Source organism: Pan troglodytes, chromosome 9 (assembly GCF_028858775.2).
Source record: "Pan troglodytes isolate AG18354 chromosome 9, NHGRI_mPanTro3-v2.0_pri, whole genome shotgun sequence".
Lineage (NCBI taxonomy): Eukaryota > Metazoa > Chordata > Mammalia > Primates > Hominidae > Pan > Pan troglodytes.
Genome location: NC_072407.2, coordinates 41,833,271 through 41,849,689, shown reverse-complemented (window position 1 = coordinate 41,849,689; position 16,419 = coordinate 41,833,271).

Sequence of the window (16,419 nt, the reverse complement as noted above, 5' to 3'; positions counted from 1 at the left end):
TATTAAAATAATCCAACCAGTGGAATGTCTAAAAAATATAAAGGCATGAAATAATTCTAAACCTCTGATACCTATAATAATATCCTGCTGCATTTAAAAGTTAAACTCAGACACAAAAGGAAATACAGTTTCTCAACACAAAAACATCAATTATCTAATAAATTGCATTTGTTGAAATAGCCATTTTCCTTTCAGTCGTCTGAATAGTACATCTGACAGGGGCCAATAATAAACCGCTCTGATAGTCAGCTCACATGATGATAGCTGTCTAGCAGCTGTTAACTGAGATACTATTCTAAGTCAGAGAGAGGATGTAGTATATTTCTAGTGTGGTGTCATTAATTCCGAAAATTACCTTTAACCAACAGCACTCAAAGTACTATAATAGTATTTTAAGTTTGGCCCAAAGTGACTTTCATGTCAGCTGAGCCTAAGGTTTTCTCTTTCTGTGCATAGTGAACTGTAGCCTAACTGGATGTGTAATCGGACTGTAACCTACTCTTGGACCAAGTAGCCGAGTCTCAGCCAATCACAGAGGCCATACTTCAACTACTAACAGGCAACCAACTGTTAGTGTTCACCTAAGACAAACTAATCTGGCTGTTTCAGTACCTCACTTCCGTTTTCTATATATCGCTTTCCTTTTTCTGTTCATAAATCCTTTCTGACCACAGGACAGCCCTAGAGTTTCTGTAAACTTTTTCTGGTTTGAGTGGCTGTCTGATGTGCACATTGTTCTGTGCTCAATTAAACTCTGCTTAATACAATTTCTCTGAAGTTTTCTTTTCACAGTAACTTCTACTTTTCTTAAATATTCATTGAAAACAGTATTCTAGAAAATAATTACTCAGTTCTTTATAATATAGACTTCTAACATTGTTTAAATTGTTATTTTGAATAACTGGAAGAGAAAAAATATACTTTTCTCAATTTTCACTGTAATCATTTGTTTTCATGACATATAGTGATATCAATAAAAGAAACAGGGCAAGAAAAATTTAAACTTTAGACAGCAGCATAATTTTTACCTCTAAAGAAAGATTCCTTATTCCATTATTGGTATTCTGTTCTATGCCTTGAAACACATTCTGTCTGTGTGGTTTATTCAAAAATGCATTATCATTTGAAGTGACTTTTACTTCAAGGCCACCTAAATATGCTATTATACATCAATGAAAATATCAGATAATGCCTCTCTATTTAATGCAAATACTGTTTTCTGCTTAATCCTTTATGGTTTTATTTAACCACTTTTTATATGCAACGTATAGTAATGAAGTGACCTTAGTAGACCACAATTATCTTAAGAATGATTTTCTTTTTTTGTGTGTGTATGTCTAGTTCTTTTACCTGGACAGAATAGTGTGGGATCTATAACAGCTACAGAGTAAATTATTAATATATCAAAGGAGAGAGAATAAGCATTTGTTTTGCTTATCTCTTTGAATAATATTTGGGGGCACTATCTCTGTCCCATGCACTTTTTGATAACTAGACTGTATATATAATATGCCATAATATTATGTACATATACATATTTTATATGTATCTGAACAGTCTTCATTCCCATCACTATAGGCACAGAACTACATGTCAGTCCCATGCCTTTATCTACTTGTTAGAGGTTTACCACTTACATCACGGAATTTTGTTCCGTGATGGAAAGTAAGACTATTTTTAAAAATTCACCTTGAAAATTATTTTCAAGTTAGTGTAATGATTACAATGCTTCTCTAAAAAAAGAGACAAATATTTATTTTAAAAAAAGGAAGCATATTTTCAATTGAGTTTGGTTATGTAACTCATTTCCTGAAAACATTATAAATTGCAACATGTCCAGATAAAATGTTTAGAATGTAAATGTGAATGTTAACTTCAGCCCAAGGGCATAATGCACAGCAATTGAAATAGAAATAGAGTCACATGTAAAGCAAAAGAGCATATGTCTAATATATTTCATATTATATACACATATATCTATTATACACTTGGTCTGAAAGTTAATATTACAAATATTGTAAGAATTTACATTTGTACATTTATATTATGTAACATATTTAATGATGTATATAGAGTATATATCTATATCTAACACATTTTTTACTGCATGTAAAATATACTCTATATAACATAGAGCATTAGAAATACAGTATAATATGTGTATATGTTACATTGGGACTCTATGTAAAGTATATGTATATAACAAATTGGAACTATATTGTAATACACAGTAAATATCAATATGTATATTTTATATATTATATATTTGAATATATGTGTATATTTATATTTATATTTAAGACATATACCATAACATTATTAAGCATTATAAAAATTGTTATATCTTGTATAGATGTTTTCATAACTTATGCTTATTTATACCTTTTTGGTCAGGAATGCAAATCCTAATGTGTTTTTATGAAAATGAAAATCATGGCAATCTATTTGATGGTATACATGCTAGAAATAAATTGTACTAAAATTTTATGAAAGCCTATATAATTTGTTGAAACATTTTAAACATTTTTAATATCAAAAGTTATGTGAGTCTGTGTGTATGTATGCAAATGTACGAAAGCATATGTAAAATGGGTGTGCTAAATAATTATAGATGCATTGAAACTGGGCCCAAGAGGGTATCAAACTACTGCCATGAGTATAAGCCATGCAGTCATTTTACCTTGTAAATTCAAAAGACGTAATCCACGCTATCTATGTGATTGTATATTAAAAGAAACAAGACAGATTTTAGCCAATATATAAAATGAAGATATAAAAATTTTATGTGCTTGTATCTCTTCTTTAGCTGCCACGTAATTGTCTTGTAAACTGACATGCTAACTCTATTGAGTCTTTAGGTAAGACAGCAATTCTGTGGTATGGGTAGACACTCCAAGTCTTAGTCAACAAAGACCTCGGGATTATTTTTAACAGATTCAAATAAAAGTGCTTCTCTCTTTGTTTTTTGTTCTGTTTTGAGTCTAGGATTTTACTTATTTTGATATATTTGAGGGAGATTGTTCCTGAATGGAAGGATATTGCTAGCTTCTGCCAGTTGGCTGCTGGCGAAGGTCTCGGACAGGAGGTAAAAACTATGAGATTCCAAGCCAACAATGAGGCAAGCCCACTTTACATAACAGGCTATCACTTGCAAACATAATTTTTGTTATATTTTTGTCATTGCTTTAGTAAAGTCTTGTCTAAATATTTCAGCATGATATTATCTAGGCTTCAGGATATTTAGGAAATGTTGATATGTTCATACTTAAGCTAAAACAGTATGAAGAATATGCACTCACTGTGAGAGTGGTAGCAGTTGTTAGAATTTAGTAGAAATCCTTCAGGAAATTCTCAGTAAAATGGGACACCATTCTGAGGCCTGACTGTATTCCCCATGTGGAGATTCTCTCCCTAGCCAAGCTTGAAGAATTGGGATTATTTTCTTATTTGTTTCTCCCACTCCCTCCTCCTTTTCTTCTGTTTCCAGTATTCTTTTTTAAAGAAATTTCATAGATGTATTTATGGAGACATACACATAACTGTAATTGGTGTGTTTGCGTGCACGTGCATGTGTGTGTGTGCGTGTGTGTGTGTGAAAAAACTGCAGTAAACCATTGATTGTCATTAGTTGGAGTAATCTTCTTATCCCTGTATAGATGATTCTATAGAGATACATAAACGTGATTTTAAAATCCATCTTCTCTGGTGAAGCATAGGACCCTATCTTTGTGTTGTTGTTGTTGTTATACCAATATTTCATCTGTAACATTCTGCCTACACAGAATGAAGGAGGTAATGAAATGAATTTGTGATCCAGGTGGAAGAAATGAAATTAAAATAGAAGGAGGCTGATAAAATACATTTTGACAGAAATAGAGAAGTCTTCCTCTTTAAATGTCAAAAAATTGCATAGAATGCAGGTGTGAGCTTTGATGGATTAACATACAGATTTACACTTTACTGGAATTTTACAGATAATTTGTATATAACTGCCTAATAAAATGAAAACTGATAAATGTTTTAAAAAATACAATAATAGACTTCCATTTTTGGGAAATGGAGTAGACAATAATTTTTCATCTTTATCCCCATAAGGTATATGAAAACACCTGTAATATTATTGTAAAACTAATGGAAGAAGTCTCTGAAAGGTGGCGAGAACAAGGCAGACTGCCTAGGGACCTAAGACCCAGGAAAGGACACAGTGTGAAATTTTCAGATTTCCTTTTTGCTTCATGCACCCCAAGCTTAGAAAAAGCTGACAGTGGGTAAAGATGACAAAAGCCCCAACAGAGGCCTGTTCTTTCTAGTGAAAAAAGGATAAGGAAAGGGACACCATAGTAAGATAGAAAACGTTTATACAGTAACTGTTCTACTCCCACAAACAACATAAAAAAAATGTGGCCTGACCCAACCCGGGGTGGAAAAGGCTGAGTAGGCAGCCTGAAGCTCCATGTTGACAATGTGTAAATGTAAAGAGTTTCCTGAACCATCATGCCAGGGCGGTGTCATAGTAAACCAAGTAGGGAATCAGGATCTTTCATCTCATTATTAGGTAGTAACAAGTCTCCTTCCCCCAAATATCAGTGGAGACCATATGGTGAGCCTTAACTGCTCATGATGAACACCCAGAAGTAGCAAGGTGTCCTTCCATTCTTCCTGCAGAGGTAATGTCAAAGAGGCCTAATGGAGATTCAAGACTTTCACCATCACCCAGCAGCAATGATGTCACCCAACTGGAGTCACATAGGAAGCAATAACTAGGAACTTCTACCACTCCCAGCCAGGTGAGAGAGGCCTAGAAGGAAGCCAGAAGTCTCATGACTATTCAGAAGTAACAAGAAGACCTTTTTCCCCCAAGTGTCAACTGTGGTCAAGTGAGGAACTAGAGTTTCTACCTGCACTGGCAGTAATGAGACAGCATCTCCTGTTTCCCTGCCAGACTCATACTGGTGAAACCAGCTAAAACAATACATTTAAATAAGATTCAGAATCCCATTACCTAATATCCCAATATTCCAAATGTAGAAAGAATCAATAGATGCTAACACTGAGATTATAACAATTTTAGAATTATCTGGTAAGTATTTTAAAGCAGCCACCATAAAAGCATTTCAACAAACAAATTACAAACATGCTTGGAACAAAATTTTTAATAGAAAGTTTCAGCAGAGAAACAGAAATTTTCAGAAAGAAATAAAACAAAGGAAAAACAAATGCCATATTAGAATGGAAAAATAAAATTTCCAAAATAAAAACCTCAATCATGTGCTCAACAGTACCATGGAGGAGGCCTAGAGAGAGGAGAAATTGTCAAACACTGGCATATCACTGGGCCAGACAGTCTCAGAGGCCATGGAACAGAAAGGTGTCTCAAATTGAGATGGTAAAATCTGGAGGAATTCATATTCTACAGTTAAAACATAAAACTAAGAGCAAAAGAAAAGATATGAAGTAAGTTAATACAATTAGGATAGTTTGCAGATGAGATGGAAGAAGCACACTATGAAATCCTGATTACGCAGTATTCTATGTCCTATCTTTTTAATTTTTTTCCTTTGCTGCACCAGGCTTCCTTTCTAAGCAAGATGTAAAGGTAAACAAAAAACCTTGACTGCACCTGGCAGGTATGCTTGGCTGCGTCAATAACTCATTAATAAGCTGCTGAGAACTATTCTTTTTCTCTGTGTGTCTTTGCCAGACATGTGGGACAAAAAGTGTGTCACAAAGCACGTCTGATTTAAGAAAGTTGTGAATCTGAAGGTATTTAGGAAGATTTGATTTGCTCAATTTTTAGACAATGTTAATTATACTTATGCTCCATTTATTCCACATGTATCCACTATGTCTAAAAGGTTTGTGGAAGGAAGGGCAAATAAAAATTTAAAATAAGAGGCTTAATTCTGCCTGTTGAATCCAAGAGAAGGGATCCTTTTACTTGGAGTATTTATTTTAGAAGTCATATAAATACTTTCCCCTCTCTTTGAAATGCATATAAATTCTTTTGAAAACTAGATAGGTTTATTGTCAGATCAATAACCCAGAGATTTCTTTCTCAAGGTCCTGGAAGCCATTTCTTTGAAATGTAAACATCAAGGGAGATCTTACCCCTATTTCACTGTTTCTGTGGGAGGGTAGGAGCCTAACTTAAGTAGGTGCCTTGCTCCGCTTTGCAAAACCTGTTATAAACATATGAGAAGTTTGTTTCTTCTCAGAATAAAGCCAATTATCTAAAATTGATGATGACTCCTGCTACCAGGAAAGTTTAGGATGATACCAAGTCCTCTTACTTGAGGGTTAGTTTTTGTTTATCTTGAAAACGTTCATGAAATAGGTTGTAACTGCTTGGTTATTTAAAAAAAGTGTGAGGTTTTTTCCTGACTTGGCAGTGTCTTAGTGGATTGCCTATGATGTACATTGCTTGTTTAATAACAAAATTGGTTTCCTTCTCTACTACCTTTGTGTAGAGGATTTCTTGATTGTTAATTGATTTTGTTTTTAATTGTGTTTTCCCAACATTAGTAACTTAGTATCTATATTTAACATGTCTTATGAATTTTCCCCTTTTCTCACAAAATACTTTCATAATTACTTGTGATTGAACACATCATATGAGTTTTTCCAGTTGTTCTATTTACTTGATTTTTGTTTATTCTCCATAACAGATTCAAATGTTCTCAAATTGTATAACATACACAATTTTGCATCTCTCACTTCTAAAAAGTTAGTGATGCAACTGTAAGCTAGAATAAGGAGGACATGGCAATTTCAAATCTTTAGTCCAGCTAGTTTGAGACCAGGAATTGAAAAGTTAGAGCTCGAGGACCACATCTGTGTTCCATTTCCCCTTACAGAAAGAAAATAGTTTAACCAGGATTGCAAATATAAAAATAAATAAGCTCTCTTGAGTATTTCCAGACACATATGCAGAAGAGACACTTGAAAAAAGGTTGAATGTCCTTCAATGAGCCAAAGACAGTTTGTAGATGTTATAGTATTTTCCTAAATGTTAATGTAATTTAATTTGTATGCTAATAAAGTAACCCATGAAATAAAGATAAGTGTTTCATTTTGGAAATGTTATCAGTATGGAAAGGCATTGGAAAGACACTGGCTCTCACTACAACATTCCTATTTAAATTTAACTTGATATGGAAGCACTTTAATTCCATGAGTTGTACTTCCCAATATGTAGCTGCTAATATGGCTGCTAATATGACAATTTTTGCATAGGTTTTAATTGATGCAGTTAAATTATTTGGCACAAGCTGACATAATCTGTATCTCTTGAGTGATATAGTTTTTCTGAACAGAAAAAAAAAGATACAGAAATATTTACAGTGCTCCCCTCTTCTCAGCACACCAAAGAAAGAACTATTTTCATTCCTACCTTCTTATCTATGATCTCTCTCAAAGCAAACAGATTTCTGTGATGCAGAATTAAAGACTTGATTAGAAGTCTTTAATTCTAATCAGAGAGGAGGCAGATAACTAGAATGCCTTAGCAAAGAGATATAAAGTCAACGTACATGATAAAAAGACAGAGGTAATCAGGAAAGGGGAAACTCAGAAGGAGCTACCTTTCCTAGGGAATGCAGAGGAGGTTGGGTAGAGGAAGTGGTGGGGGTTAGTAAAGGAGAATGTCTTAAAAAATACAAGGCTTGAAAAAAATTACAAAGAAAAAGTATTCTTGGGATGATCTTTGGAATTTCACTTTTAATGTTGCCTGATGATTATACACAAAGAAAAAGACTCTTCTTAGAATTAGATTTTTTGTGAATGTGACATCATTTAAACTATATAGGGCTAGCTTCAATAGGTTCACAATTGAGGAGGCCAGGCAGCTTCTCTGAGACAAGTAATGGTCAGGCACACCTAAGGCTAACACTGTTCCCTGTTACACTAAGCTTGAAGCAAATTATTAAACTATGGTTCATGGAAATGGGTCTCTAATTATGAGTCAATGTGATCCTTGGAATAATTCTTTGATATATTAACAGTACTTTGGAAAGAATGACATTCAAATTTGCAAATTAAGATATATGTGCTATTTGAAACTGAATGTTCCAGGCAGATAGCTAACTAAATTTATTTAGTGATGCAAAAGTTAACTGGATATGGGGGAAAATTCACTGGGAAGAGGTAAAGTAGAAAATAATTTTTACTTCCTGTTTACTATGTATTAATAAATTAAACTTCATTTAATAATTATACAAGTGTGAGGCCAAATTTATTTAAGCTAATTCAAAGCTAATGCTAGATTCCATTATTGCAAAGACATTCATTTGGGTTATAAAGAACAATGTTAGGAGACATATGATTTAAAAAGCTTTGGAGCTGCTGGCATGGAAACCAGCAATAAAAAATTTTAGAAGGCAGAGATAATTAATGAGTTAGGATTCAAATAAAGTGACTTTGAATTATGGTTGGAATATGTCTCAGAAGTCACACATGGAGAGATAGGCTCAGAGACAAAAGACAATGCCAGCTTGTGAGAATTTATGATGACTGTCATAAGGGTCATTTTTGACACAAATCCATAAAGGGTGACAGTTATGCATAGGACTAGAATAAGCACCTAATAGAATGGACAGTAACTGGAATTCATATTCTGAATTCAATACAGCAAGCCAGTGACCCAGGGAAAAGTTGTCTTTTTTTGTTCTCCAAATGGAAGAATTATTCTTGTGGGCTATCTGCTAGCAAGCCACAGAATTAAGCACTTCAGATAAAATTACATAAGGATGATGCACAGTTAGAAATAATAAATAATATAATACACAATATTTTTTGTTCTGAAGGACATCTGAATTCTAACAGTTGGTAAATTTAAACATGGGTAGGAGGAAATGGTAGATAGCTTTGTTGGTCAACAAAGAATCAGGACCAAATAATATAATGCAAATCGTAGATACCTGTGGGACTTAAGTTGGAAGTTTTACAAACATGGTCCCATATGTTGGATATGCCAACTTCCTCAAGATGGAAAAAAAATGAAAACAAAAACCAATATACAGATTTCCTAAACCCAATTGTTCGGTCATAAGATCCTTAAAGAGGCAACTTTTATACTTCAAGCTGGAAGCTGTGCTCCTAATTTATTTATTATCAGAAGATTGGGTCATAATACCCTCTGTTGTTATTCAGTTACTTGTTTTCTGATTCTTTTATGACCTATAGATAGGTTAAATCTTGATACTTTAAAAGTCAGGAAATAACAGATGCCAGAGAGGATGTGGAGAAATAGGAACGCTTTTACACTGTTGGTGGGAGTGAAAATTAGTTCAACCATTGTGGAATACAGTGTGGCAATTCCTCAAGGATCTAGAACCAGAAATGCCATTTGACCTAGCAATCCCATTACTAGGTATATACCCAAAGGATTATAAATCATTCTACTATAAAGACAAATGCACAGGTATGTATATTGTGGCACTATTCACAATAGCAAAGACTTGGAATCAACCCAAATGTCCATCAATGATAGACTAGATAAAGAAAATGTGGCACATATATACCATGGAATACTATGCAGCCATAAAAAGGATGAATTCAGGTCCTTTGCAGGTACATGGATGAAGCTGGAAACCATCATTCTCAGCAAACTCTCACAAGAACAGAAAACCAAACACCACATGTTCGCACTCATAAGTGGGAGTTGAACAATGAGAACACATGGACACAGGGAGGGGAACATCACACACTGGGGCCTGTAGAGGGGTGGGGGGCTAGGGGAAGGATAACATTAGGAGAAATACCTAATGTAGGTGATGGGTTGATGGGTGCAGCAAACCACCATGGCATGTATATAACTATGTAACAAACCTGCACGTTTTGCACATGTACCCCAGAACTTCAAGTATAATAAAAAATAAATAAATTAATTAAATTAAATTAAATTTTAAAAAATGTAAAAAAAAGAAATTTTAAATACTAGTGCCAAACTTACTTTGACTATGGAAAAAGATTTTAAAAATATAGTCTCTTTATTCCTCATTTCCTCTCCATAGCAAAACTATTGGAAGATATTTAATTCTCAGATTAATGCTTTTCCTAAAAAATATTTATTCTTCTATGGTTTGTTAAAGGAGATTATAATGGAATCAGCTGGTTTACAAATGAAAGCATCTGCAGGAAGGAAGAGGTAAAGGCAGAAAAAGAAAGAAATTTGAAGAAAAAGATAAAAAGAGGAGAGAAGAAGGATAAGATGATTATTGGATTTTATTTTGATATTGGTGATTGGAGGGATGTGTGTGTGTTTTTGTATGTGTGTGTAGAGCATGATGAAGAATAATGTGGAACCATGTGATAGGATACAATTTGTTATTGAATATACTAAGAAACATTATTTTTGTAGGTACATGGTAGGTGTATGTATTTATGAGGTTCATGAGCTGTTTTGATATAGGCATGCAATGTGTAATAATCACATCATGTAAAATGGACTAAGCATCCGTCTCCTCAAGCATCTATCTTTTTTGTTATAAACAATCTGATTATATTCTTTTAGTTATTTCAGAATGAGACAGCCAGGTGAGAAGGGGTTCCCAGAGAAACTCCAACCAGCCTGCACATTGGGAGAGTGCACACTGGGGTGGAGCCACTGAAGTTAGTGCTGTTTATAGTGGAAAGGAGCCTAGGCCCTCCTTTTCCTGTATGGAGCCTGGAATTCAATCTGTGAGGCAGAAAGCCTAGACTAGAAGGACTCTCACTCTGCTGAGTCCCTGTTTCAACCCTTTTTCTTCCTTTTTGCCCAATAAATCCCATTATTCTCACCCTTCAAATTCTCTGCAAGCCTAATCTTTTGTGGTGACAAGGGCTCGTCTTTAGCTGAACTAAGGAAAATAACTGCAACAAAAATGTAGAATTAAATTATTATTGACTATAGTCACTCTGTTGTGCTATCAAATACTAGGTCTTATTCGTTCTTTCTGACTCTTTTTTGCACCCATTTTCCAGCCCCACATCCTCCTTATACCCCCCCACCCTTCTCAGCCTCTGGTAACCATCCTTTTATTCTCTGTCTCCATTAGTTCAGTTGTTTTGATTTTTAGAACCCCAAAATGAGAATGTGATGTTTGTCTTTCTGTCCCTGGCTTATTTTACTTAGCATAAGGACCTCCAGTTTCTTCCATATTGTTGCAAATTACATTATTTTGTATGGCTGTACTCCATTTTGTGTGTGTGTGTATACACAATATATATACATATATACTTTTTATATATATATATACTTTATATATATATATACATACAAACACACATACCATATTTTATTTATCCGCTGATTTGTCAATGGACACTTAGGTTGCTTCCAAACTTTGCGAATAATGCTGCAACAAATATGGGAGTGCAGGTATCTCTTCAATATATTGATTTTCTTTTTAGGGAGCATATATCCAGCAGTGGGATTGCTGGATCATATAGTATCTCATTTTTAGTTTTTAAAGAGCTTCCAAATTGTTCTCTATATTGGTTGCACTAATCTGCATTTCCACAACAGTGTACAAGGGCTCCCTTTTCTCCACATTCTCACCAGCATTTGATTTTACTTGTCTTCTGGTTATATGCCATTTTAACTGGAGTGCAATAATATTACATTGTAGTTTTGACTTGCATTTCTCTAATGATCAGTGATGCAGAGAACCTTTTCAAACGCCTGTCTGTCATTTGTATGTCTTTTTGGAGAAATATCTATTCAAATATTTTGTCTATTTTTAAAATGTATTATTAGTTTTTTTCTATAGATTTGTTTGCACTCCGTATATATTCTGGTTATTAATCTCTTGTCAGATGGGCAGTTTACAAATGTTTTCTCCCATTCTGTGCGTTGTCGCTTCACCTTGTTGATTGTTTCCTTCACTGTGCAGAAGCTTTTTAACTTGATGTGATCCCACCTGTCCATTTGTGCTTTGGTTGCCCGTGCTTGTGTGGTATTACTGAAGAAATTTTTGCCCAGACCTATGTCCTAGGGAGAGCTTCCTTGATGTTTTCTTGCAGTAGTTTCATACGTTGAGGTTTTACATTCCAGTTTTCCCAGACAATTTATTGAAGAGACTGTCCTTTCCTCAACATATGTTCTTGGCACCTTTGTTGAAAATGAGCTCAATGTAGATGTATGGATTTTTCTCTTGGTTCTCTATTCTGTTCTGTTGGTCTATGTGTCTGTTTTTATGCAAGTATCATGCTGTTTTGGTTACTAGAGCTCTGAAGTATAATTTGAAGTCAGGTAATGTGATCCTTACAGTTTTGTTCTTGGTGAGCATAGCTTTGGTCATCCTGGGTCTTTTGCAGTTCCGTATAAATTTTACGACTTTTTTTCTGTTTTTGTGAAGGATGTCATTGATATTTTCATAGGGATTGTATTGAAACTGTTGATTGCCTGGATAGGATGAACATCTTAACATTATTGATTCTTACAATCCATTAACATTGAATATCTTTTTATTATTTGGTGGTTCTTTCAATTACTTTGATCAGTGTTTTATAGTCTTTATTACTTTTTATAGTTTTTTGTAGTTTTCATTACTTTGCTTAAATTAATTTCTCAGTACTTAATTTTATTTGTGGTTACTGTAAATGGGATTACTTTTCTGATTATTTTCAGATTGTTCACTGCTGGCACATAGAAATGCTACTGATTTTTGTGTATTGATTCTGTATCCTTCACATTTACTGAAGTTTTATTAGTTTTAACATTTTTGTTGGTGGTCTTTAGGTTTTTCCCAATATAAAATATCATTTTCAAGCAAGGATAATTTGACTTCTTCCTTTCCAATTTGGATGCCCTTTATTTCTTTCCCTTTTCTAATTGTTATAGCTAAGACTTCAGAGAAATTATTGATTCCAACTCACAAATCTCCTCCTATCTCTATTTAACATTACTTAAAAAAGAATTTGTGAAAGAACTTAGTCGTATTATACAATAAAGAAATTAAAGAAAAATGATACAAGAAGGCAAATGATACACTGTGTGCTGAAGGCAGAGAGATGATTTTTGAAGGGTTCAAGTTTGGCAACCAAAAATGATGTTTGAAGGCTGAGTGATTAGTGACTAAGATGTTCCAGAGAATATATTTTGTGGGGAAAATGGCAAAAGATAAAAGTGACTGTAAAAAGAGAAAAGGGACTATAGAATTACTGTGGTGCTTCCTGATTGAATCCTATTTAACACCAGTTGAGAGCAGGAATATATAATGGGCTTACTTTTGTTGCTTTCTGTTTATCACAACACAAATGTTGCATAAGCATTACTCATAACTTGCAGAAAATGCAGCTTCACTCTTCAGTCTTCCACTGTTCATGTTAAACTTCACTCAGTGGGAAGAGGTGTTTTCCCTGACGTCAGACTAAAACTTAAAAATGCTTACGCACTGGCTGGGTGCAGTGGCTCATGCCTGTAATCCCAGCACATTGGGAAAGCCGAGGCAGGGGATCACGGGGTCAGGAAATTGAGACCATCCTGGCTAATACGGTGAAACCTGTCTCTACAACAAAATACAAAAAATTAGCCAGGCATGGTGGCACGCACCACCACGTGCCTGTAGTCCCCAACTACTCGGGAGGCTGAGGCAGGAGATTCGCTTGAACCTGGGAGGCAGAGCTTGCAGTGAGCCGAGATCACGTCACTGCACTCCAGCCTGGGCAACAGAGCGAGACTCCATCTCAAAAACAAAAAAACAAAGAAAGAAACAAAAAAGTCTATGCACTTTGTCTGAGAAAATGGCAGTTTAATAGTCATTTTGTCACACATACAGTCTCTATTCAATATCTAAAATGTGCAGTAAAACATATGAATTATAAATTTGAAGTTGATTTGACAGTAAAATCATTCTTCTCACAGTTTAAATTTGATAGCAAATGGAAACTCATAGTGCAAAGAAAATAACACAGTTCGAGTCTTCCTTCTTCCCCTTTTTCCTATTTCTCCTCTTCACCTCCTTTGTGGCTTACTAGCCAATTCTGAAGTCTACTAGGTAACATTTATAGCTAAGGAGAGAAGAGTATACAAAAGATTTTTCTGTATTATTTCATCCCTGAGAATGGCTAATATTTAAATATCCCTCTCTTTCACTGGGTCTGACTATTGTGTCCTCTTTCCTGGGCAGAATAACCTCTATTCCAGAAGATCAACTGCTTTCTTTTAGCCCCAAGAAATCCTCTCATTTTCACCTTTTTGATATGGGGTTTTCTTACTTCTCTAGGCAGTCATTTTACAGAGAATAATATCTATAAGCTGACAATTTTTTTAGTATGGCTATACACTGATCCATTCTTTGCCCCATACAAATTCTGGAAGTGCGAGTTTATAGCATTGTAAGTCTTTTTTTTTTTTTTTTTAGCTTAGCTTGGTTTGTCAGAATGGGTCTGGTACCAGTACTTTGTTATTCTAGGCCACAGGAAAAATAAACTATATAAAAGTTTCCATTACTAAGATGGAAGCAAAAGGATCAGCCTTCTGCATTCCTCCCCACATTGGGATGCAAAAGGGAGACAGATGAGGACTTATACCTACCAGTTGCTCTCTCCAAAATGGACTGGATATTCTGACCCAATCCATCTTTATAGCCTTATTTTGTCTGAAGATCCAAGAGTCATGGAACCAAATTTCATTATTTCTCTTTGTAAATTTTACATGTGGTGCTTTTTCCTTGGAATTAACTTTTTTGTATTTTGAAGATGTGTTCACAGTTTCAATTTAGTATTGGGTTACCCACTTACCTTGTTTCTCAGGTGTCAATCATTCAAACCATGTTAATTAGAGCTTTCAGAGAGCTATACCTGTAGAGAAGATTATACTTTATGGAGCCATCTTCATTTACTATTAAAATTCTATTTGGTAAAATAGAGGAGGATTCTTGTATGCAATAATGCAGTTAAGGAGCCTGAAAACAGAGAAGTAAAGTGACTTGATCAAAGTCAAACGGCTAGTACGTTCTAAGCACAAAATTCAATAGTGAAAAACACTGACTCTTAGCAAGGTGGTATTTTTATTATACCACACAAACATGTGGATGAATTTCAGCAATTATTCTATTTTTGTGGAGAATAGGTCAGTTCTTTGCAGGCATATTTGAGAAAGGAAGATAATGGGTAGAGTCTTGACATTCTATAACCTTAAATTATTCACCTCATCATGCACCCACCTTTAATTTATAGTTGATTAGAATTTTCCAGTCCAACTTTTCCCTAGTGAAATGTTGATATGAATACTAAGAGAACATCTTACTCTGTGGATTCATTTGCTCTATAGGACAATGGAATGCTCTAATACATAATGGAGTATTCAGCAATTCTTTCTTTTCTTCAGGTCTGTTACTCTAAATGGTTCCTGGGGTCTCTTCAGAGACAGGATTAGACATTTAGATTTTTATAATTTTGATTTAAGTTTTCATGATTGGTTCAAAAAGCAAATTGTATGCCAGATAATGTAATAAACCTTCCCCGTAGTGTTTTATTTTATTTTTTCTCATTTTGCTTTAAGAAATGTAGCAAAGAAAAAAAAATGCAGGAGAAAAGAAAACGCTTAACTTAAAAAGCTGATATTTCAAGTAAATACGTCTTTTCCTTCTACCTTATTTTTTAAAATTAAGTGATTTGGAGGAAGAGTTGCAGTAGAGTGTCAACTCATTGTTCAATATAAATAATATATTTCCACAAGAGACTAAACAGAAATATGAAGGATTCATGGGAATTTATATGGAAAAGGCCAAGTAAATTAAAAAGTTAACAGCATTTCCCCAAGTCAGAAATTCATTTCCATATTAAGGTTAAAAAAAATCAGGACCTTTCCATTTAACAATCTGAATATATTTCCTACGTGAGAAAATAACAGAAGAAATGGAGTTAGTGAGTCTGCAAAGAATCTCTACATGAAGTTACTATTTCTATTCATCCTTTGTTCTTCTAAGTAACTAGTCTAGTGACTTTAATCTCAGTAGACAGTAGATTGTCAAAGGAATGCATTCAATAGTAAGGGTGAAAAGGGAGAAGGAGATACACTGATGTAAAAAGTCTTTGAAGATGTCTTAGCAAGACAGTAGGCTCTTATTACACAAACTTTGATTTTAAATAGTGGCTGAATTAAGCTTAAATAAAACAGGTTCATGTATCTAAAAATCATCTTCTGATAAAAAAAGAGACCAATATAGCAACTAAATGTTATTCCTTCTTTTTTAATAAAAGGCAGTGATATTTTACTGTGAATCACTGTAAAACCTTGTGTAGGGTTCTTAATGTGTCTCTGATTAGCTGGCTATATACCACATGGCAGTTGCAAAACAATTTCCCTATATAGTGTAATACTTCTTTTCCCAAACAGCAAAGGAAACTATTTTCTATTATTCTATAATATAAAGACAGTAGCTTTTTTCTTGTCTTCAATAGGTCTGGATCATTTACATTCAGAAGGTACCTAAG